We start from the raw sequence: 22,976 nt of genomic DNA on the forward strand, positions 1-22,976 counted from the left end.
TAGGTTTCTTATATGTGAGTGTGTATGTATTAGTTTACTTGTGTTGACAGCTGCATTGTTGTGGTCTGAAAGATATTGTAGCTAGTGAAATTGCCATTCACTTTGAGACTCAAAACAAAGCCTTAGGGTGACAATTGCATTGTCTATCGAGGTTGTAATTGAAGGATTTTTCTTACTACTTGTAAGCAGTCGTTTCGCTTCATCAAACAAATGCCTTCCTTGTTACGTCATATAGAAATTGTTATCTCCTGAAGGCTCTTCACTTTCCATCATCCTTTATCATGCCAAGCAACTTATAACCTTTTTCTCTTGACCATAAAGTGTTGTTTGCTGGCTCATTATCGTTACCGATTCAAGAGTGTACACAATATACTACTCCGACCCTCATAAGATAAATCTAGTAGTAATTTTCTAAACTATAAATCAGTCTGGATTCTAACATACCAAAAACACGAGCAAAACAGCCGCTGCATGCTTGTCTGATCGGTATGGCGATGTGATCTACTTTGTGCGGTAACGAGCAATTTAAATTTCATGAGCGCGCTTTGAACCTGTGTCCCGGCATTGTTAGGCGTGCGTGCTGTATTCATGAACTATTTCTTTGAAAATGAGAGCATATTTACATGCTGGTTAGTGACGAGCTGATAAGGTGATAGAATGGTGGGTGAAATAGAGAACTTGTGGGTGGCGATTTTGAAGTTTGGGTTTTAGAATAGATTTATAACAAAACAAACTGATCTACAAATTGTAAAAATTTTAAAGACAAATCAATTTGCGACAGGCATGTCTGGAAATCTGGGGGCCTATGTTTAATGGATTTTATGTGACTGGTGATGATAAATCTCACCTCTGTGTAGGATCTTAAGTAAACATTTGATTTAACTTTTTGATAACAAAAATCTTGTGCTGATATTTGAGCGCCTGTTGTCAGCCAAAATAGTGTTGTTGAATAAACAAAACTCAACCGTCAACATGTCACATATTGACAGATGTTGACGGTTGACATATCACTTAAGATGTTGTTGATATGTGTTTAATAAATAGCGAGGATCTTGAGTTGCTGTCTGTAACTTGACACTTGAACTTACTATTAACACGTTGCACCTTTAGAGTCTGTCTTTCTATTAACCAGCTATGGCAGGTAGTGGAGGGCTAGATGTATACACTCGCATTTCGTCATCTGCGGGACATTATGACACTTACTTTTATGTCTTAGGGCGACTACCTCAGAGAAGTGTTCCGCACTGCTTTGTAGTTCTAAGTTTTGTAAGGTGTTGTTACTATTTATGAGCGATCGTATATCCTAACATGATGCAAGCGCTGAGTTACCATAACGCGAGCGCTAAGATCATGATTCAGTTTATTAAAATAAAACTAATTCAGTACATGCGTACTACTCCCATCGCCATTGACCTTGATCATTTCGTAAAACCCAATACTCTATACTACAAAAATGACTACCCACATCAAAAGGCATCTAAAAATGTCACATTAGCTATTTAACCGTAAAACGCGAGCGTCTCTTTGTTCGTACGCGTGTCGATACGATCCATTAGACCGGCAGCCGTCACGCGCAGGCTTATTGCCGTAATCTGAGGGTTAGACGCCAATCCCGCTGTATCTCTTATCATTTGCCAATTACGTGGGTTTTGTTTGTGGCTGTTTTAAATTTCGACATGTATTTGCTTGAGGGATTTGATGTATAGGTATTTTTGTTAATCCAATTATACAGTAATTTTGATATTATATAATAGTATCAGCCCTGTATTATATACTGTCCCACTGTTGGGTACGGGCCTCCTCTACTACTGAGAGGGATTTTGACATTGCGTTACTAAATTAAGCCACATACTTATCTACTTGGAAATAACACTTTACAATAAGCTTCTTGAGCCGTAGATGTAAAATAAAAAGTGCGTGTTTTGAACAAAAGAAGTATGAATCAAAATTAATTTTAATTTTACGCACCGTAAGGCCACTACTATTACTCTAAGAGAATTCGTCGCAGCGGCAACATCATACTTACAGTCAAAAATACACTCATACACACGCCATATTTCCATTAAACTAGAAAATGATAAAAAATCAGAAAACTAAAGCCAGGATTGTTGCTGAAAATATTCGTTATTAATGGATGATTTTTGGCAATGTCAACAAAGGTGAAGACGAGTATGTGGTTTCATTTAGTAACGCAATGTCAAAATGACCTTGTATACTTACATCAGATTCTTTTTTTAACACAGAGTTAATTATTTTTATGATAAATATTTTCTATTAAGTCATTACCGTGGATGTTAATACACGTAAAGATTATTCTTAATATAATTAAGGCGATAACTTGAAAAGATGTTTTGATTTTGGTTATAAGTAAGCGCGGAAACCGATGAATGAATTGGATGAAAGTTGCCAAATAGACCATAGTCCGGATTAATATAAAACATAATCAAAAACTATAAATAATTATCAATGCAATCATACTTAGACTTTAAACAGTTTTTTTTATTTAGACGAAATTGTATATTAATAATTGATTTGTTATACTTAACATAATTTAGACAAAATATCATTATGATTTCATCGAAACATAATGGCCATTTATACCCTTGATAAGGGTTGACGTAATCATGAAATTTTTTGTAATAATACATTCAAGTTCGAAACACCCTTTGCCCTTCGAACAATAGGATTACAATCAAAACAGGCAGTGGAGGGTTAAACAATGTATAATGCTTGTATTGTAACGAGCTCAGTTAAATGCTTTGGGTGTCGTTATATAAACAATGGTATGTATTGTCAAATTATATACTTGAATTTGACAGCAATTTAGTGTTTGATACAAATTCAAAACATGTTTTTTTTATGACAACAAGTGTAGTTGGTAGGTTCAGAGTTAAGTCACAACATACGTATCAGAAAGTCGGGGTGTGCTCTCAAAAATCGAACTTAAGACCTTAGTGACAGCAATAGACGAGGCTTTAAATCCTTTATTTCAATATCCACACGGTGATAAGCGGGCATTTTGTGTCATTCTTTTTTGGGGCACGCTGAATCTCGAAAGTTGTAAGTCCATAATGGTTTGTACCACCCTCCCTTCCAGTGGCGAAGTGTGAAATTTTTTAAAAGGTAACCCGAGGCAAAAAAATATTGCGTTGGTAACATATCGCGGCCAATTTATCAAAAAATAAATACTAAGACAAACGTAAATAAACTTTAAAGGAAAGTCGGTAGGAATCTGGTTGTATAGACGCTTCGCCACTGCTCCCTTATTGTGATTTTTAATTGCATTTTTTAGATATTTTTAAATTTTCCTTTGAGAGCATTGCATGTCCCCGCGTGCCCCCCGCCCCCTAAAAGCCCTGGGTATAACTATAGGTGTTACCCGTGATTTCATGTAAAAGCCTTTGCCGTCCTGCCTAGGTTTCAATGCCATCGGATCTTGGACCTAGGCACATAGGCAAAGGATCGGAACACCGTAGGCTTTTAGTCAGTAGAAGTCTGACACGACCTCCCGCCCATCCCAAGGCGGGAGATAGTCATCTGATGATTTACCTACGTTAAAAAAAAAAGAAAAAAAAAGCCTTTGCCGTTACAAAACTCCTAAATCACTTCAACAATTGGTAACGTATCTATATGTAGCCAGCCGCACCTATTAAAAAATCATATTCAAAATTTTAATAATTCTCACGAGAGCAAACTAGCGCGATAAAATAACCTTTACGTTAATTCAAGTTTTGTATAAATTCCATCTAAATCTGTCCAGCAGTTTCTGCTTTTATTTTTATAATTTTCGTAGACATTCGCATCTATAAAGTAAAGTAAGAAGTATGATAAAATAATAAGAAGAATTCATTAACCGCCATTTTGAATAATCGATTCTAATCGCTTTTTCGATCTATTTAAAAATGGACCAATCAGAACAAAGTATTTTGACATGTCTTCAAATGAGTTATTTTGATTGGTTCATTTTCGAAATCAGTGGATAATTTATAAAATAGATACGCGTAATATGAATCAATTGGGTAATAAATAACTAAAACTCATTAGCTAACAAAATATAACTTTTCCGTTGTTTCGTTAATTTTGTTTTTGCCTGAAACTCTGGAGTTTTTTGCCCAAATCCTCGGAGTCTTTTGAAAGTCCCTTAATAAACGCCGGTCTTATTGTGGTTTAAGTTAGGAGAGATTAGTTTGGTTATTTAATTTTCATGAAGTTTTATTAGTCGTCATTCTTGGTCTATTGAAATATTATAACAGGCGCAAGTTATAATATTTATTGAAGTTTGTAAAGCTCGCCGCTATTATTAGTTGATATATATTTTAATTTCCGAAAAAAACATTTACGATTTTTTATTTGATTTTCACCTTTCGTAACATTCGAAGCCTTGTCGTATGTTACGAATCTGTATTATAATTGATAACTAGTACTATTATTAGTATTACTATTTTAAAATATCTCTGTATACTAGCACAAATGCTTTGTAATGAAAACTAAATAAAATAAATTGCGCGGTAGGAGAACATTCTGGTAAAGAGACTGCGCTTTCTTTTTTCTATTTTTTCTGTTCCGTATAAGATTCCGGATCTGAAATTTGTGCTCGATGGCGAAAAGTGTGTATCCTGGTTGCACCTCCGCCTACACCTTTGGGAATATAGGCATGATGTGTGTTTTTTTTCAAAATAAATATTGATTCTAATTTCGTTTATGTATTTTGTTGCATGTAATTTGTTATTCTTAGCTTTAATTTAATTTAATTTTTTTTTGTTACATAATTTATTTTTATAAATACGTAGTTATATAATAAAGTTGTAAGTTATTATGTTATTATAGTTTCGCCAGTCGAATTGGGTGTAACCTGTAATGGCTGTGTGTTGATGTAAATAAATAAATAATTATAATCAATGATAAGTATTATCATGACATAATATTTAAAAAAAAAAAACAACTAATTTATGGAAGATTTTTAACTATTGTTTTCATCATTGAAGAGTTTATCACTCACACCATCTCACAAGGATATCTTTAAACAAAATAATAGCTAAGACGCTACAGCCCAGTTTGAGCGACCTCGGAGATGATGCCGTTTTCAAATAGACGAGTTTTTTTGCGGAAGTCATTGATCAACTGTCTAATGCTAGCTGTAACAATTGCTTTAGTAAATTGTATCGAACTACTGTAAATTTCATAAACTCATATATTATGTCTAAATAAAATTAATGATAAATATTCATTTCAAACCAAGTATTTAAATTTGCATGCTCTGTTCTCCTATAATTGCACCTCACACTATTAATTGTGAAAATGCTACGCCATTGTTATTGTTACATGCCATGTATCCTTAGTTAGAGTATTGTTAAAAAAACTAGAGAAGGACTGATGCTTATACCGTTACTTTTTCTTATTACATTTTTAATGTGGCAATTATTGCCTTTTACTTAGCTTGTCCGTTTACACTTCATGAAGAAACTGTTGGTTACAATTTGCTTTTACTACAAGCGTCTAGTTAAGTTAGTTTAATGTCTTAATAACCCATTCCTAGCAGTAATGTAGGGTGGATTTACATACAAGACGCACGAAATTCTGGCCTCATTCCAGCACGCGTTTACGAAAATATCCACCCTATGAATGTTTAATGAATTCGGTCTAATATCTTATTGAATTTGATTTAGCGGTCATTTATTTTGGTAGTTGGATTTGATGTCTGATAACTAAATTGTTGGATTTATTGGAAGGTGTAATACGACTGTGTGTCGCATGGCAAGGAATATTTATCTCTCGTCAGTCGACACTAGATCTCACTCCTCATTACGTTGATCATCTACTGCATTAGGGTCACTTTCCTGAGACCATATAAAAGAATTATGCATTATTTTGTATTCTAAACTGGTTTTACAATGTTCACGTATTGGACGTCTAATGTAAATGGCAACTACTCAGCCTCCTCTCTCCAAGGCAATTCTTGTGCGGTCTTCACACCGAATGCATGCCCATATACGGTTGGATGTTTGTCTTAGCTCTAGGCATATAATCCTGTGTGTTACCTCGTGGTAACTTCACACAGAGCTTTATAAGGGCCCATGAACATTTCCCTTCCTTTTCTCCTCTGCCTATCCTAGAAAGGTCCCATTTCCCCCCACTCTTCCTTTCTCCATTTCTTTCCCATTCTCCACCGGGTCGCGCAATTGCTTATCCGGATAATTGAAGTATTCCATTCGTAGGTTTTCCCTGTTGTTGATTGCAGGGAAATACTAAATATGGTACCTACTCTTGATTGAAAAGTAAGTAGCACTTCAGACATGGCAAGTGTATTAATTACTAATGTCAGCAATACAGTACCCTAAGTTGCTTAAGCCCCCAGTGCCTATACACCTGGCTTGGTTTCCCGAGGGCGGTCCAAAATATGATTATAATTAATACCTTCGAAAATATAAAACGAGGGTATTTTGTGTAGAAGAATGGAAGGAAATTAGACGGAGCGACGTTTTTAGGCCACGTGGCCCCGTGTTACTTATTAAATATGAATATCATTATTTCTCGAAATATTTAAGATATTAACGTTCGTGTATATATACAGGTAAGTGTCTCCAAGGATTCCTTCGGGAAATATTTATAAGCTGGAAATATTAAAGTTTCCAGTATTATATTATTATTAACAGAATTATATACGTATTTAAGGGATCCGTCTAAATAAACTGACTTGATATTACATCAGTTCATGTTCTCTGATTTATTTACAGCAATTATTTTAGACAGACTAATCCAACTTAAAATGTTATTAACCGCAAAATGGTTTTCTGAGACAGGCAAAAATCGTATCTATATGTTTTATACTAACGTTTCAGTTTGCTTTATTTTTGTTTGTCCCCGTGTTTTAAACATCGCAATTGCGTTTCATATAGGCAGTGAAACCAGAGGTCTAAAAACAAAATTGCTAATTTGTACCTACGTTTATAGATGTGTTAATAATATCAGCCCTGTATTATATACTTGCCCACTGCTGAGCACGGGCCTCCTCTACTACTGAGAGGGATTAGGCCTTAGTCCACCACGCTGGCCTAGTGCGGATTGGTAGACTTCACACACCTTCGAAATTTCTATCGCGAACTTCTCAGATGTGCAGGTTTCCTCACGATGTTTTCCTTCACCGTTAAAGCGAACGATAGATTCACAAAGAATACACACATGATTTTAGAAAAGTCAGAGGTGTGTGTCCTTGGGATTTGAACTTGCGGCATTCGTCTTGGCAGTCTGTTCCATACCCAACTAGGCTATCGCCTATAGATCTGTTAAGGAACCTCCAATTAATTTAGTAATACATTTCAATACATACATTCATTTAATTGATCACCTGAGGCTTTAGACAAGTAGCCTTTAAAAGCAAAGCACGTGATTTACTTATTCACCAGCATTTGTCAATAAAATCTTAACGCTAAGACACTGAGCCTTACAAAATGCATCCTTTACACTCACCTCTATCTTAACAACCGATCCATCGTTTAAGACGCTATGAAACCACCGCTAATCGTCTCATAAATATTTAAATTCCCATTCGTTCCCATTCAATCAGTTCATTCGGCTAGTACCACCATTATTTTCCAATTTGAAACATCGTAAACCCATCGGTGCAATCACTGTGAACGTTTATCGTAAAAGGCGCATTCCCGCCCGATAGGTTTCAGTTCATTTCGTTCATTCACTCCCGGTCAATTGAATCGTTCTTTTATTGATAGACGTTGGCCTATTTTTACGGATTTGATGGATAGATAAGTAGTTTATCTGTTGCTAAAGAAAATGCTGATACATTCTTTAAGCTAGGGTTATAGTAATATTTTTGCTTGATAAAAGGTTTAGGGGTTCTAAGAGAGCTATTAAAACGGCAACTCATCTTTTATTTTTGCGGTAAAGTGACCTGATGGCATCTGATGGTCAACCGAGTTGGATCTAGGCAGAGTGTGGTCTGACGGTTGATTGACTGAATGGTTTTGTCTAGCAATTGGGTGAGGAACCTAAGTGCTCGCCTAATGATAGGGAATACGGCTGTTCATGAACGGTAACATCACCTAAAATCTTGCTTCCTACTCGCTGTAGACGCGAGAGTTAGTTAATGTTTCAATTTTTGTATGTTTGTTAGAATTATTAGGTATTGATTGACTTAACGACATCTTTTGTTATGTTTCCAGCTCAGAGGAGTGGCCTGTAGGACTTTGTAATATAATATTTTGGATAGTATCGCTAATTATTCAATGAGACAAGATATATAGGACAATTTTTATTGTATTTGCTAGAATATTGTACTACCTCAGCCACAAAACTGGAAGGCAAGAATTCTAAGCTTGTTTAAAGTATCAAGTCATAACATATGCGCCATTATATTACCTGAAAAATTACGTTGCTGGCACAAATAAGGGTGTATCTGAGAATTTCGAAAAACTGCTTTTAAGTTGAACTATTACAAGTATGCAATAGCTCAGGACATGAATCGTACTAGATAATAAATATATGTGGGAGACTCACTGGGTATGTACTTAACATCGTATTGTCTATTTCTGCCGCCAAGCATCAGTGCGCAAGTTACATCGCTAAAGAATTTCTTTGTAGGTAATAGGATATATTTTATATCCGGCCGGATAGCGACCACTGTGCACAAGGTGTTACAACCCGCCATAGTTGCCCACCTAGGTGAGTCGCATTCCGGGATCAGCCTGTATATATCCAGTTCTAAAAGGCCGTCATAATTGTTTCGACCGAAGAGGGATAATCAACTCTCGTCAGTCGACACTATTGGACTACACATCACTTACCATCAGGCTCAGTAGGGTCACTTTCCTGTACTAGAATAAAAAAAATAAGAACAGCCATTGCAATTATTATCTGTTAACTACAAATCACTAATGTCTGAAGATAAAAGCAGAAGTATCCTACAATTCTAAATAATGTAACGTGCTTCTGTTCATAGGTAGCCCCGGTTATTACTAAGCGGCTTGTTCGTTGTTGAGTTGATTAAAAATATGAACAAAAGACAAGGAAAACATTTTATGTGCCATAACTTTTTATACTAAAACTTTATGCATCAGAGAAGACGTTGACTCAAAACAAGGTGTTTCACTTCGTCAGAAAAAATAAAACAAAAATGCATACTTATCACTATAACCAATAAAAATATTTTAATAAGATCCATTGAAATAAAAGACTGCCTCGGTGGCGTGGTTGTATAGCATGCGCTGTGCTACATCGCTCTGAGGTCCTGGGTTCGAATCTCGGCTTGGGTAAACTGATATTTACTGTGTAATATCTGCCTGGAGTCCGAAATTTGTGTTCGATATGGTGATAGGCTTGCCCCTTAACATATCATGGTCTGAAAAAAACACAGATAAATAATGGGTGTTCTGGTGGCACATTTGCCTAAAGGATAAATGCGTGATGTGTAGGGGGGGGGAGGTTCTCATGAATAATAAGAGATAAATGTTTATTATTTTTTTTCTATAAAAAATCGATGGGATATTTTGATTTAACTAGCTGTTTATTAATAGACATGTGGATTGTTTTATTCATAAATGTCAATGGAAAATGGTTTTACGAAAGCGGAAAGTACAAATCAATATCACAAATGACAATATTTCACAAATGACACTAGACAACTGCTGTATAAAATCGAGAGAACTCATAAATCAAGGCAGGAGCGTAGCGTTTTCGCGCGATATACACAAAATATAAAGCATTTTTATAGCATTTACACACACATTAAAATTCTAATCGCTTATCTATATCTATAAATAAATAAATAAAGTGCAAAATAGAACACATTTAAATAGTACTATACCTTTTAAAAGCGGCAATAGCCTAGTTGGGTGTGGAACGGACTGCCAAGACGAATGTCCGCAGTTTCAAATCTCAAGGGCAAACACCTCTGACATTTTTAAAATCATGTGTGTATTCTTTGTGAATTATCGTTCGCTTTAACGGTGAAAGAAAACATCGTGAGGAAACCTGCACATCTGAGTTCTCTACAGGAATTTCGAAGGTGTGTAAAGTCTATCAACCCGCACTAGGCCAGCGTGGTGGACTAAGGCCTAATCCCTCTCAGTAGTAGAGGAGGCCCGTGCCCAGCAGTGGGACAGTATATTATACAGGGCTGATATTATTATATACCTTTTAAAACATCACCACATTTTCACCTTGATTCAGACCAGTATTCGTAAAAGCATGCCTAAATTCTTCAGAATACAAGACCTTTCCTTAATCCACGAGTAGGCGAGCCATAACAATTCATTGCAGCTTGATGGAACATTCGTCTATACACGTGTGAAATTACACTTCGGGCCCGAATAACTGGGCGCCTAATATTCAGGGATAATCCCGAGTAACGACGGAAGATTTACCTTAAACCGCGTCCCGTATGCTCTGTTAAAATAACTTAATCATTTAAAATACTAAATCATCCACTATCTTGTTTTCTTCAATGTTTATGCTACTAAAAGGTTTAGCGTCGGATTTTGGTGTAATTAGGACGTTTTGTTTTTATACCTTTCAATTAGCTTGTTTACTTACTTCGTAATGGAAGGAAATTTTTAATGTTTAGTTTATCCTTCGACTATTATGGGCATAGTTTTTTTTGCTTTTGATGAATTGATTTAATGTTATTTATTTAAAGTTTTTGTTATAAAGGATTAGGTTATTTAAATAGTCAACTTATATCGGCATTTTTGAAACACAAAACTTTCATTTATAAAAATATTAAACTTATTTAAATAAATTCGTCAAACAGCCTCCAAAATTTTGAAAGAATTACAATAATGTTCCAACCGTATTTCGCGGCCAAATTTACGAACGAAGTATATTCAGAATTGCAATAGAGATACGCGTCTCAGTAATACTTGTATTTTTAAATTGGTTTCACTGAAATCCATAAAAAAACAATCACTTGACTCTCACTCATTAGCTCATTTCTTCATAAAAACCTGTTAAATGTAAAACATATCATATAAGATAATGTAATATAAATTCTTAAATAGTAAACAAAGACATTTCCGTAGCGAAGTAACTTCATTACGATGTGTAACCTTCACTGTGTCAAAGCGTGTCTCAAACCATCGGGTAAGCGTTCATAAGGAAATGCTATTGTTTCATAAAAGACAAATATGCTGAACATTTTATCACCACGGCACATTAACCACGGGACAGGCAGAGCCCCTTGCATGATTTACTGCATGTAAACACGAGAAAATTCGACGTCATAAACGGGAATGACATGGCGTATTTCAAATTTATTGACAATTTGGATAAAGAAAGTATTTCTACTAAATGTCGTGAAAGAGAATATCTTTGTTAGCGTGTTCTGCTTAGGATACCGGAATGAGGTAATGTATTTTAATGATAATTATTTAGTCTAAATACAAATTTTGGCAGTCGTCAAGTAGGGAAATATAAAATACATTTTCTAGAGATTTCCGTTTTTTGGAAAGGGTAGGCATAGTTAGAACTAGTATACCTATCGCTGAGGTTCTTTTCTTCTCGACTCTTTTTATTTGTCATCGAAGTGTTATATTGCTTTAAAGAGAAGAAATAGAATATTATGTGATTTTTTATGATTTCACCTCAATAATTGATCGAAATCTTCATAGATATGATAGGTGAAGGGTCCTATTATAGGATAAACTAGACCATGGACAAGTTCTCTAATCTAAATAAAGTATCACCCTACCATAAATAATCTAATCTAAGTTTATTCCATTTGTCATAAGATTATTTAGTTCTAAAACTAATTAACGACGAGACCCAAATCATTCGATGACGTCTTAAAACAAAAGTACTTCAACAAAACAGCGCAGGCAAAAAGTACTTCATCCAAATCGCGCTCAACTTTAGTTTCGTCGCAATATTTTTGTTGGTTCATCCGTTGTATATCAACTTCCCACATTACGCCTGAACCGCGGTCTCGAACTTCGTCTCATATTTATCACACTAGTAACAGATGTGTTCATTCTATTCTGAGCTATCTCACGGCGCAGTAACAACTTTTTCCCAAGTAATTTATCAAATTTTAAAGTATAAACAACACTTGAATTCTAAGTGAATTCTCCTGTGAAAATTGAGATAATTTTTGCTTTACGTTGGCAAGCTAAGGCACTTGGTACGGGTTCCCTGCATTCATTTATTATTAATCACTGCAAAGTGAATGCTTCGTAATGGAACGTTGGCATTTTTTGAGTGTTTTACGCCACCTTTTGAGATTTTTTGAATGACTTAAATTTCTACAATAGTGGTAATAATTCGTCACATTTTATGAATCTCCATGCTTGTTGAATACAGTACTCTAGGCAGCGTTAATAAGAAAGTAGAGTGACTTAAAAATATCTTTCTTTCTAGGTTTATTTCCATTCGCAATAATTTTGAAGAAAACTTTTTAGATACCAAGAGACTTCTGTAAACTCTGATTGACACAAGGAAAGTTTCTTTAGAGATAATGTAGAATATTCTCGTTTCGCACAGTCGTACGGAATTCTTGGTTTAATTTGTCGTGTTTATCAAGACAAATGTGAAATGAAAGTGAGGGTTGTGTCACACACAATACGTCGCAAACAATCGTTTTTATGTTTCCTTTGTGTTACACAAGCAACTCTAGTATACATCAGACATAATAAAATCTATCTTCGTCATAGCAGCAGTATATATCAGCGGCAAAGAGTCCATATAACCCGATTCCTGCCGGCTTCCTTTTCATAATAATAATATCAGCCCTGTATTATATATACTTGCCCACTGCTAGGCACGGGCCTCCTCTACTACTGAGAGGGATTAGGCCTTAGTCCACCACGCTGGCCTGGTGCGGATTGGTAGACTTCTCACACCTTCGAAATGCCTATAGAGAACTTCTCAGGTGTGCAGGTTTCCTCACGATTTTTTCCTTCACCGTTAAAGCGAACGATAAATTCACAAAGAATACACATTTGATTTTTTTTTAGAAAAGTCAGAGATGTGTGCCCTTGGGATTTGAACTTGTGGACATTCGTCTCGGCAGTCCGTTCCACACCCAACTAGGCTATCGCCGCTTTTTCATATTTCATGTAAAATATAATTATCATTAGAATAATTTGCAAACCGCATATGCATATTAGTAGTACCTATATGTTCCTTTTGGAAAAATGTCACTCTTCACCAGTGGTATGTATTAAATCGTTTCCTCTTTCTCACTCTAAATTTGAAGATAGGTTGTTTTATAGCAGTAATAATTAACCGATTTAGATAAATTCGTCTCACAGATAGATCAATTCACGTATTAACATATAGTTTAATATTAATTCTGAAGATACGCTTTGGAATATAACACATAACATAAATATATAAATACTTTCGTACACAACTATTTTGGCCGCAATTGTAACGTTTTTTGGAAGAAGAATGTTTATACAAGCGAAACGAAGTGGTTGTAGGCGTGTTATTTATATCCCCGGTTTTTATTCTATTTGGATCGGAACAACTAATGAACGTATGGGCTTTAAGGTTTTTCCAGAATTTCTTAAAACGAATGTACGTTTGTTTTTAGAATGTATTTAAATTTGTCTCACGCCTTCTACCTCGGGTAGAGAGGGACGTAACTACCTACCTACTTTTTGCCTTATGTATTCCATTCCATGATATGATAGAGGGCGAGCTTATGGTCTTATCGAGCATAAATTCCCGATCGGTGATATTGAGAAGAAAAACCCTATGTCAAACTAATGAATTCGAACCTGGAACCTCGGTAGGCGTACCGTGGTCACAATAGATCTATGCCACCGAGGCAGTGATTACTATTTTTTATATAATTTGTAAAAATGTGAAAAAATATTTTATTAAATATTTCACAACGTTAAATTAAATGAAAACAAGCTTTACTGCTTTTGTATTTGAATTCCTTTTGTTATAAATTGCATTTCTATATTTAAATAAAGCAAAACCTAAGTAAATCGTGGATACGTCAGTTTATTTACATTTTGGCAAAATTCTATTCAAGTGAATACTAATTAAAATTGTATTTTTGTTTCAGAATATTTCATCAGTACTTTACCTGTGAGTATATATTTTGTTATGCACGCGGCTTTGTCTGTATGCTAGGCATTTTCTAGAACAAAAGTTATCTACTTGAAAGATCTGTGTAAGTTATTAGGGGCTCACATTTCGCCAAGCACAACCCTTAGTAGAAGATTTTAATGGATAAGATGTCTTTATTAAACAACATAAAAAATATAGAAGTTACTAATTCGACTTTTTTTTATTAGTTAAGAGATATCTCAGGCAATGATGAACCGATTTTGAAAAAAAATATTGTGTTTAGTTACATGGTGGTCTTATATTAATTTAATTAGCATTGAACCTTGGTCTTTGAAGATACAGCAAAGAACTAATCGAAATCAATGATTGATCTCAAAATTAGTAATCCGTATATGTTTTTTTGTAGTGTTATTTGAATGCGGTTTATTGTATGTTAATCGAATCAAAAACCTCATTGACCGACCCGAGAATCGAACACATTACCTCACTTAACCAATGAGGCAATAAAAACATGCAAAACGTTCATTACACAATCAACGCAGTCAGTGCATACAAACATAAATTAGTAATAATGTACACAATTGGGCGGACGTACAAATTAATTCAGAATACTATAAATTATCATCAAATTTCAGGCACTGATTGATGCTTCGAGGTTAAAGAGACTAGGTTCGAATAAAAGTATGGCATTTTAGAATACGAGGTGGACAGATGACCTCATAAAAATCACAGGAGGTCGCTGGATGCGGGCCGCTTCCAATAAGTCGATCTGGAAATTTTTAGGAAAGGACCATTTTTAGCAGTGGACATCCTGCGGCTGACGATGTTTTTAGAATACAAATAGGTTTATAATTGTATACTATAGAGGCGAATTTGCGTCCGATATGGTGATGGGCTCGCCTCTTATCATATCATGGGATGGAACGAACATGGCGAGAAGTAGGTGCGCTGGTCACACCTCTGCCGACCATTTTAGGGATAAAAGCGTGATGGGTGGGTATAAAGAAGAAACAAGCGTGGAAGTGACATGCGGTTATCTAAAGAGTGGTATAGTGGCGTGTAAGTAGACGCCGCTGTAGAGGAACAGATGCTTGCGTTCCTCTATGAAGGGAAAGATTTCCAGTCAGGAAATTCTGTTTTGCCGGTAATTCTTTTATGAACTCCATTAACACGATTATCCCTCGACACAAATAAGTCAGCCTGATCGAAGTCATAAAAAAACTTACGGATAAAAAAAATTATAACCAATTCCTGATTTAATACAAAAATAATTTACTGCTACTTATAATTTTGGGTGCAGGCACATACGAATTCGAGTGCTGTTATTAATTCGTTGGTGTACGCTCTGGTTGTGTTTCCTCATCGAGTAATGGATTAATTAAACATTGGTAGTTTTAACCTTTTTGTGTTTAAATAAAATTAGGTTATTTACAATAATTCGCAGTAGAAATGGATGATTATTTTAAATTTAAAGTTGATTTTGTTGTAAATACGGTATATGTTCTTAGTAATTAAATAAAGTTAGTAAAAAGATGTTATTGACATGAGTGTTTATTTCGGACTAAAGAGAAGTAACTATGGCAAACAAAATACAATTAGTTCTAAAAATAGAACATATAAAAATAATAAGTCACGACGAAGGTTACAATCTCCAACAGCCGCCCTTAATCGCAGTTGTGACAGAAAACAAAACAAATAAAATAATTAAGTTTCTAAACCTAAGTTAACTACACATCGTTTGTGTGCTAGAGGTCCGAGGGCCTTCGTTAGTACATCAGCAGGCATATCGTTACTTTTATATATTCTAACTTAACAATATTATTAGATACCTTTTCCCTAATAAAGTGAAACCTAGTATCTATATGCTTCGTCCTGCTGTGGTGTACAGGATTTCGAACAAGATTAATGGCACTTTGGCTGTCAGAAGCTAAGTTAACTGAACAAAGTATACCTGTTATCTCGTATATAAACCGACGTAAGTAACACGCTTCCTTCGTGGCAGACGCTAATGCCATATATTCTGACTCGGCCGAACTTAACGCAACAGTAGGTTGCTTCTTGGATTCCCATGATACTGGACCTCCACTTAACTTGTAAACATAACCGGTGTATGACCTTCTGTCGATTGGACAGTTTGCCCAGTCTGCGTCACAAAAACCCTTTAAAGGTTCTCTATTCTTCCCTGTAAAACCAATGAATAGTTTAGGGTACCTTTTAGGTATTGCAGAATCCTTTTAGCAGTATTCCAGTGTTCTTTAGTAAAACACGTATTAAATTGACTTAAATAGCTCGTGGCGTAAGCGATGTCTGGTCGTGTGTTTACCGCTAGATACATGAGGCATCCTATTAAGTTTTGATAAGGATAAGACTCACCGACTTGACCATCCATTCTTTTTCCATATTCTTTTTAATTAATGGAGTATCCACGGCCTTACAATCCTTCATATTAAATTTTTCTAATATAGAAAGAATATAATTTCGCTGGTTCAACCTTATACTCTCGGAATCACTTTCAACTTGTAGTCCCAAATAACATTTCAGTATTCCGAGATCTTTTAATGAAAAATATTTCAACAAATCATTCTTGACAGTGTCAAATGTCAAATTAGATTTAAAGAAGACTATTATGTCATCAACAAAATTCCCAATATCATAAGTTCTTTACCATAGAGTTTGGTAGTTTAATTTTGTAAATCCATTTACATGGCATAACCTTTTTTAGGCTTATCTACTAAATTCCATGTATGGAGTTTCATTAAAGAACTATACTCACCAGCCATATTATGGTGCCACTTATCAGCATCATCGGCATGAGTAGCTTCGTAATATGTCGTAGGTTCATTAGAATCTACCATTGACGTATTGTAAGCTTTATAAAAATTTGTTGGTTTTCTGTCTCTGGAAGGGTATCTGCGCTCAGGGTGCGATTCCTGTTCCAAATTCGCTGTCTCTTTTTCTTCCACACTAGGCATCCTTAAGTCACTGAGAGACTCTCGCTCTTCCAGAGTCACTGACTCTTTTGCACTTTCTAGATTTACTGGTAAAGTTGCTTCAGCCGCCGGGCTGATACTCTCATCACAGTCATAGAATTGACAGTCATGATCAAACTCAGACTCAATCTCTTTTTTCTCATCAAATAACAATATAGATTCTGACTGTGCGACAAACTGCTTCTGCTTTAGCGCTGTAAAGCAATTTTCAAAAAAGGTTGCATCTCTGGATATAATAACTTTTCGTGGGTTAGCAGGGTCCCTAAAAATATAAGTGCCTGGATTTTCAGAATAACCGACGAAAATTGCTTCCTGTGCCTTGACATCTAATTTTTCCTGTGACACGAAGGTATATGGACTAGAGCTCTACAACCAAACACTTTTAGATGGCTAAGATCACCTTTTCGTCCATACCATTTGTCATAAGGAATTTGTCCACCTAAGGCTCGATGAGGAGACCTATTCTTAAGGTAAATGGCAACTTGGAATGCATCTTCCCAGAATGCTTTCGGTAGTGAACTTTCAGCTAGCAACGTTCTTGCCTTTTCTGTAACCGAACGATGGGTGCGTTCCGCTACTCCAACTTGCTGAGGACTATAAGGCGTCGTTGTTTGATGTTCAATACCTTTTGAAGCAAGATAATCAACAAACTCTTTATTCACGAACTCCTTACCTCCATCAGTCCTAATTGCTTTAATTGTTTTATCTAACTGATTTTCAACAAAACGTTGAAACACACAAAATATATCTTTGACTTCTGTTTTAGAAGAAATAAAATAAGCAAACACTTTTCGCGTATAATCGTCTACTATTGTCAACATATATCTATTTCCTTGAAAGAAGTTGTAGACACCGGTCCCAGCAAATCCATATGGATCAGTTCCAAAGGGAAGTAGCCCTATTAAACGCTAACCTTTTGAAAGGTTTTCTTGCTTGTTTACCTTCCACGCAAGCGATACAACTAGTTTTATCTACTCCTGTATACTTTATACCTACCTTGTGATTTTTCAGTTGGTTCATGCCTATACGACACAAATGTCCTAACCTCTTATGCCAAATTTGATAACTATCCTGACAACCAGAGTGCACATCTTGTGTCAAAACATTATCCGCCACATTCTCGGAAACATTTACAGTTCCATCTAAAACGTACAGTCCACCACAGGGCGAGGCATGAGCAACAGATTCACCTGTAAAATTAAAAGTATCAGATTTATAAAAGTTACATCCATTTTTATCAAAAACACAAATAAAACCCTTTTCAACAGTTTTATATACAGATAACAAACTAGCTTTCAAATCTGGTATATAAGCAACATCACTAATATTGTTGACCACGTTCTCGGGCGTGTTTATTGAAATATTTCCAATTCCGCAGCACTTAATCTGTTCTCCATTTGCGACAGTAACAGTACCTTGATTCTGTATCGAGATATTCTGAAACCAGTCCCGTCTAGAAGTCATGTGTCTAGTACAACCTGAATCTACATAAATTTTGTCCTTTCTTGGGTTTCCAGAAGTATTAAGACTTGTAAATATCGTATCATTGGTATTTACCGCATTGCCTTTCTCCTTCTTATTTCTCTGTGGACAGTCTGGTCTCTTATGTCCAGGTGTCTTGCACTCATAACAAACTATATTCTTCTTCATTGACTTAGGCTTCTTCTTCGCATGAAAGACAGAGTCTAATGATGTAGCCACATCTTTGGACATTTCATTAAGCAGTTTTGTTTTCACCAACTCTGTAGTCACGTCTACATTGCAATTTTCTAAAGCCATAATGAGAGGTTCATACCTTGGAGTTAGACCTCCCAAAAGTATTGCAGCAATAGACTTGTCCTCTATGACTACATCAATATCCGCAAGATCCTGTGCGGTTGACATAACTGCGTTAATATATAGTTCAATATTTTTGAACTCTGATAGACTCAACCTGTACAGTCTACGCTCCAAAAATAATCTTCGTCCTATTCCCTTATCTTCAAAGGCTTTTTGCAAACAAGTCCATGCCTCAGATGCAGTTTTCGCACATCTTATATGGGTTATCGCTGCACCTTCTACTGATAAGCATATCTTTGCTAATGCCTTTGCGTCTTTGCGTACCTTTGTAGAGGCAGGGGTTGTGTCTCCATCTCGGTATCCACTAATTGTTTCCCATAAATCCTCATGGATAAGGTAATTTCGCATCTTGAACTTCCAAGTCGGATATCCATCTTTTATCCTCAAACAAGGAAATGGAAAAGATGTGATCGACGCAGGGAATTTTTCATACTCGAAACATCTCCAGATTCATGTGACATTTTCAGACTATTACTATTTCCTAGTCACAAAAAATATATTCAACTTTATTTTACCAAAAAATGTGAAAAAACTAAGAACTAAGCGTTCGTGCTGATAACGTGTTGTAAATATGGTATATGTTCTTAGTAATTAAATAAAGTTAGTAAAAAGATGTTATTGACATGAGTGTTTATTTCGGACTAAAGAGAAGTAACTATGGCAAACAAAATACAATTAGTTCTAAAAATAGAACATATAAAAAAATAATAAGTCACGACGAAGGTTACAATCTCCAACAGATTTCAATATGGTTTTATGATTTCTTATGTTTACGCGAATGTTAGACATCGAAATAAAACTAGTTTTGCGAGATTATCGGTGTTTTATATTTTAATTTTAGACTTTTCGAAGAATTTGTAGCCTTCATGGTTACGAGGTGGACCGAGGTATTGGTGGTCCGAAAATCCAACGTTACAATATCTATCTACATTTTACAATGATATATTTTTTTATTTCAAAACGTTAGGAGAAAGAGGTGTTATAAAACCTGCGAAAAAAATTGAAAACTTGTTTTATTTCGATGGTTTATGATATGTTATTATTAAGATGTCGTCTTCGTTTTCAGTGATAGTACAGCGTAGAGATACCTTTATGCCAAGACGAATGTCCGCAGGTTGAAATCCCAAGGGCACACACCTCTGACTTTTCTAAAATCATGTGTGTATTCTTTGTGAATTTATCGTTCGCTTTAACGGTGAAGGAAAACATCGTGAGGAAACCTGCACATCTAAGAAGTTCTCTTTAGGAATTTCGAAGGTGTGTGAAGTCTACCAATCCGCACTAGGCCAGCGTGGTGGACTGAGGCCTAATGCCTCTCAGTAGTAGAGGAGGCCCGTGCTCAGCAGTGGGCAAGTATATAATACAGGGCTGATATTATTATTATTATTAATATATAAATAATTTATACGTTTACTTAACCTGATTACGATCTTAGTGAGCTCTTAATGGACAAATCCATCTAGAGAGTAATAAATATACCAAAAACGTATACTTTTCGGTCACCAATCGACTAACCTAATCAGCATGAATTTCGCGCTGTCCGTAATGGCTCCCTTGTGGAATCAACTAATACCTCCTGTGTTCAGTATATCTCGCTAGTTCTAATGAACATATAGAATCAATAGTTACTAAGTCATTGTTAATTTTGCGTAAATTGGGAATTAAAATAAAGTATTTATTTGAATCCATTTATTTGAATATTACACATTTTTAAAACAAGTTCAGAAAGCAGTTTTCACTACAGACGAACGGGCATAAAACTCCAGTGTTTCTGTTTTAAAACCAGATTAAATGTATAAAGGTTCAGCGCATAATACAAAGAAGCGCCTCTGCATACCCCTTCGGGGATAAATGCGTGATGTATGTAAGTCTAAGGTCTATGTTTGGGATTTGGGATAGGCGACCTACTTGTATATTTCCTGGGTAATTAGGAGCTTAAGCAATTTTCCGAATAAAATGCCACCTCTATGCCAAACATACAGATCTATTCTGCTCGTTATTCGTAACCTGTAAACATCACAAACATTACTATTACAAGAGACAGTTTAAACCACAAAGGATGGCCCACACAACAGAGAATCGAGGTACAAACAAGGTCCGTTTGTATTTATGTATTCATACACGCTGATACATCCTCTATACCTTAATTAGGAAGGCCGAAAATGGCGTGTTAATTAAGATCGACACTTAATAAGGGCGAGGTTGCCATTACCTTGCAATTATAGTGGATGTAATCGCTTGTAATTATGTCGTAAAAACGTTGAAAAGTGTTTCGCTCGGGCTGGCGCATGTCAAGTAATTACAGAGGATAGTTCAGTACGAACAAACACCTTATTAAAGGCAATAAACCTTGAGATAACAATTAAATAACCTTATTAAATAAGGTCTCATACGTGAATATTTGTATTGCGAAGTTAAGAGTTTATGAATAAGAAGATGGATAGGTTTAAGGGAGTCAATTTTATTTATGTCAAGATGGACATCGGAACCATTTGCTGGCGGTGGGATATATTTTATATCCGCTCGGATAGCGACATTACGCAAGGTGTTAATACCCGCCATAGTGACCCAAATATCGCGTTCCGGGATCAGCCTGTGTATATCCGGTCTAAAAAGCCGGCATAATTGAGCCGACTGTCGAGGGGTAATCAACTCTCGCCAGTCGACATTCTATTGGACTACTCCACTTACCATCAGATGTGGGGTAACTTTGCGGTACACATACAAAAAAAATGTATTTAACAAACAGAGTGCTATATCGCGTGACGGTACACTAGATTATTTATGACGAACAGTTTATAGGCGTTTTCAACGTTTGAATAATAAACCATTGTACGAGGAAGGGATAGTAATTTAATAAATGACATGATTTGGTCTAATACACCCGTTTCATTAGACAAGTATTGTGGTGAGAGCACACTTAGCTAATGCTACTGAGATATGTTATTTATAAAATAAATAGAAAGTGTAATAAAGTCAACTTTTGCAGAAGTAAATTATAGTGTTAACTTGCAAAATTAAACACAAAACATGACACGCTCGTATTGGATCCCGTGCCACGTCATTTCCTTCACTCCTGGATTTTCAAATGTTCCCGCATTTCCTACAGGGTTCGCGCGCTCTCATTGGCTGAGCGCGCATGTCGCGTCATCGGGAGCCAATAGCAGTCTTCCCGAAGGAACCCGAGGTTTAAACCAAAGGCTATGTCAGTTACAAAAGTCTTTTACTACTAAAAACTGTTTATAAAACAGAGTTGATATCTGTATACACCAATACTTACAAAACAGTTTTGGTCTTTTTATAGAAATAGATTTTAAATTATGAGCCTAATAATATATATTTTTGGACCATATATGCTTAGCATGATAGGTTTATGAACAAGATAGATTGATGTTGGGTTGTAATTACAGGCTAGGTTTGTTGTTTTTGCGTCTTTAACATAGTAAACAAATCGGTGAAGCTTCGAGCTTGTATATGCTGCTTAGCTAAAGGATCCGAGAGAAATACCTATTCTTACACGGATAAAACGAGCGGAGTCGCGAGCAGAAAGTAGTACATATATATTACAAGCCCTATATTATTAAATAAATTAACGTTTGCCTTTTTAACATCACAGTTAAGTGGTGTAATGAAGTGGAAAGTTGAGTATCGATTTATGGTTAGATTATAATTAGCTGTCGGTTTCAGGTCTTTGAATCGGTGCCAGGGGCAATGCTCAAGTACACGAACTTAGCAATAAGCACGTTTAATAATTAACCTAATCAGTGATGTTATTGAGTTTAAAATCATTTGGCGTCAAAAAGAGACACGAATTATTTAAAATAAAATTACACTGGTGGTAAGTCTCTCATGCAGCATTGTTTAGTCACTGCTTTGTTCCGGTTTGAAGGGCATGGTAGCAAGTGTAACTACTGGACATAATGAGACTTAACATCTCATGTTTTAGGATGGCGAGCGCAGTGGAATACCAAACAATACTTTGTAATTCAAGGTGTTGGATGGTGTTTCTACTGTTTATGGGTCGTATCGCTTGCCATCAGGCGAACGGCAAGCTCGTCTCCTCAGTCAAAGCAATAAAAAAAAATAGTTTACATTCAAAAGCTAATAAACCGACTTTAA

The 22,976-nt window shown here is 35.7% G+C and overlaps 1 protein-coding gene across 2 annotated transcripts in view; it reads left to right on the forward strand.

The window, feature by feature from the left end:
• Nucleotides 1-22,976, forward strand: part of LOC115449426 — a 278,936-nt gene that overhangs the window by 105,624 nt on the left and 150,336 nt on the right. For both annotated transcript variants that reach the window (XM_030177242.2, XM_030177243.2), the window contains exon 3: nucleotides 14,024-14,046. The gene's annotated coding sequence lies outside the window, so the exon portion shown is untranslated. The remainder of the gene's footprint in view (nucleotides 1-14,023; nucleotides 14,047-22,976) is intronic.

The sequence above is a fragment of the Manduca sexta genome, chromosome 7 (genome assembly GCF_014839805.1).
Source record: "Manduca sexta isolate Smith_Timp_Sample1 chromosome 7, JHU_Msex_v1.0, whole genome shotgun sequence".
Taxonomy (NCBI): domain Eukaryota; kingdom Metazoa; phylum Arthropoda; class Insecta; order Lepidoptera; family Sphingidae; genus Manduca; species Manduca sexta.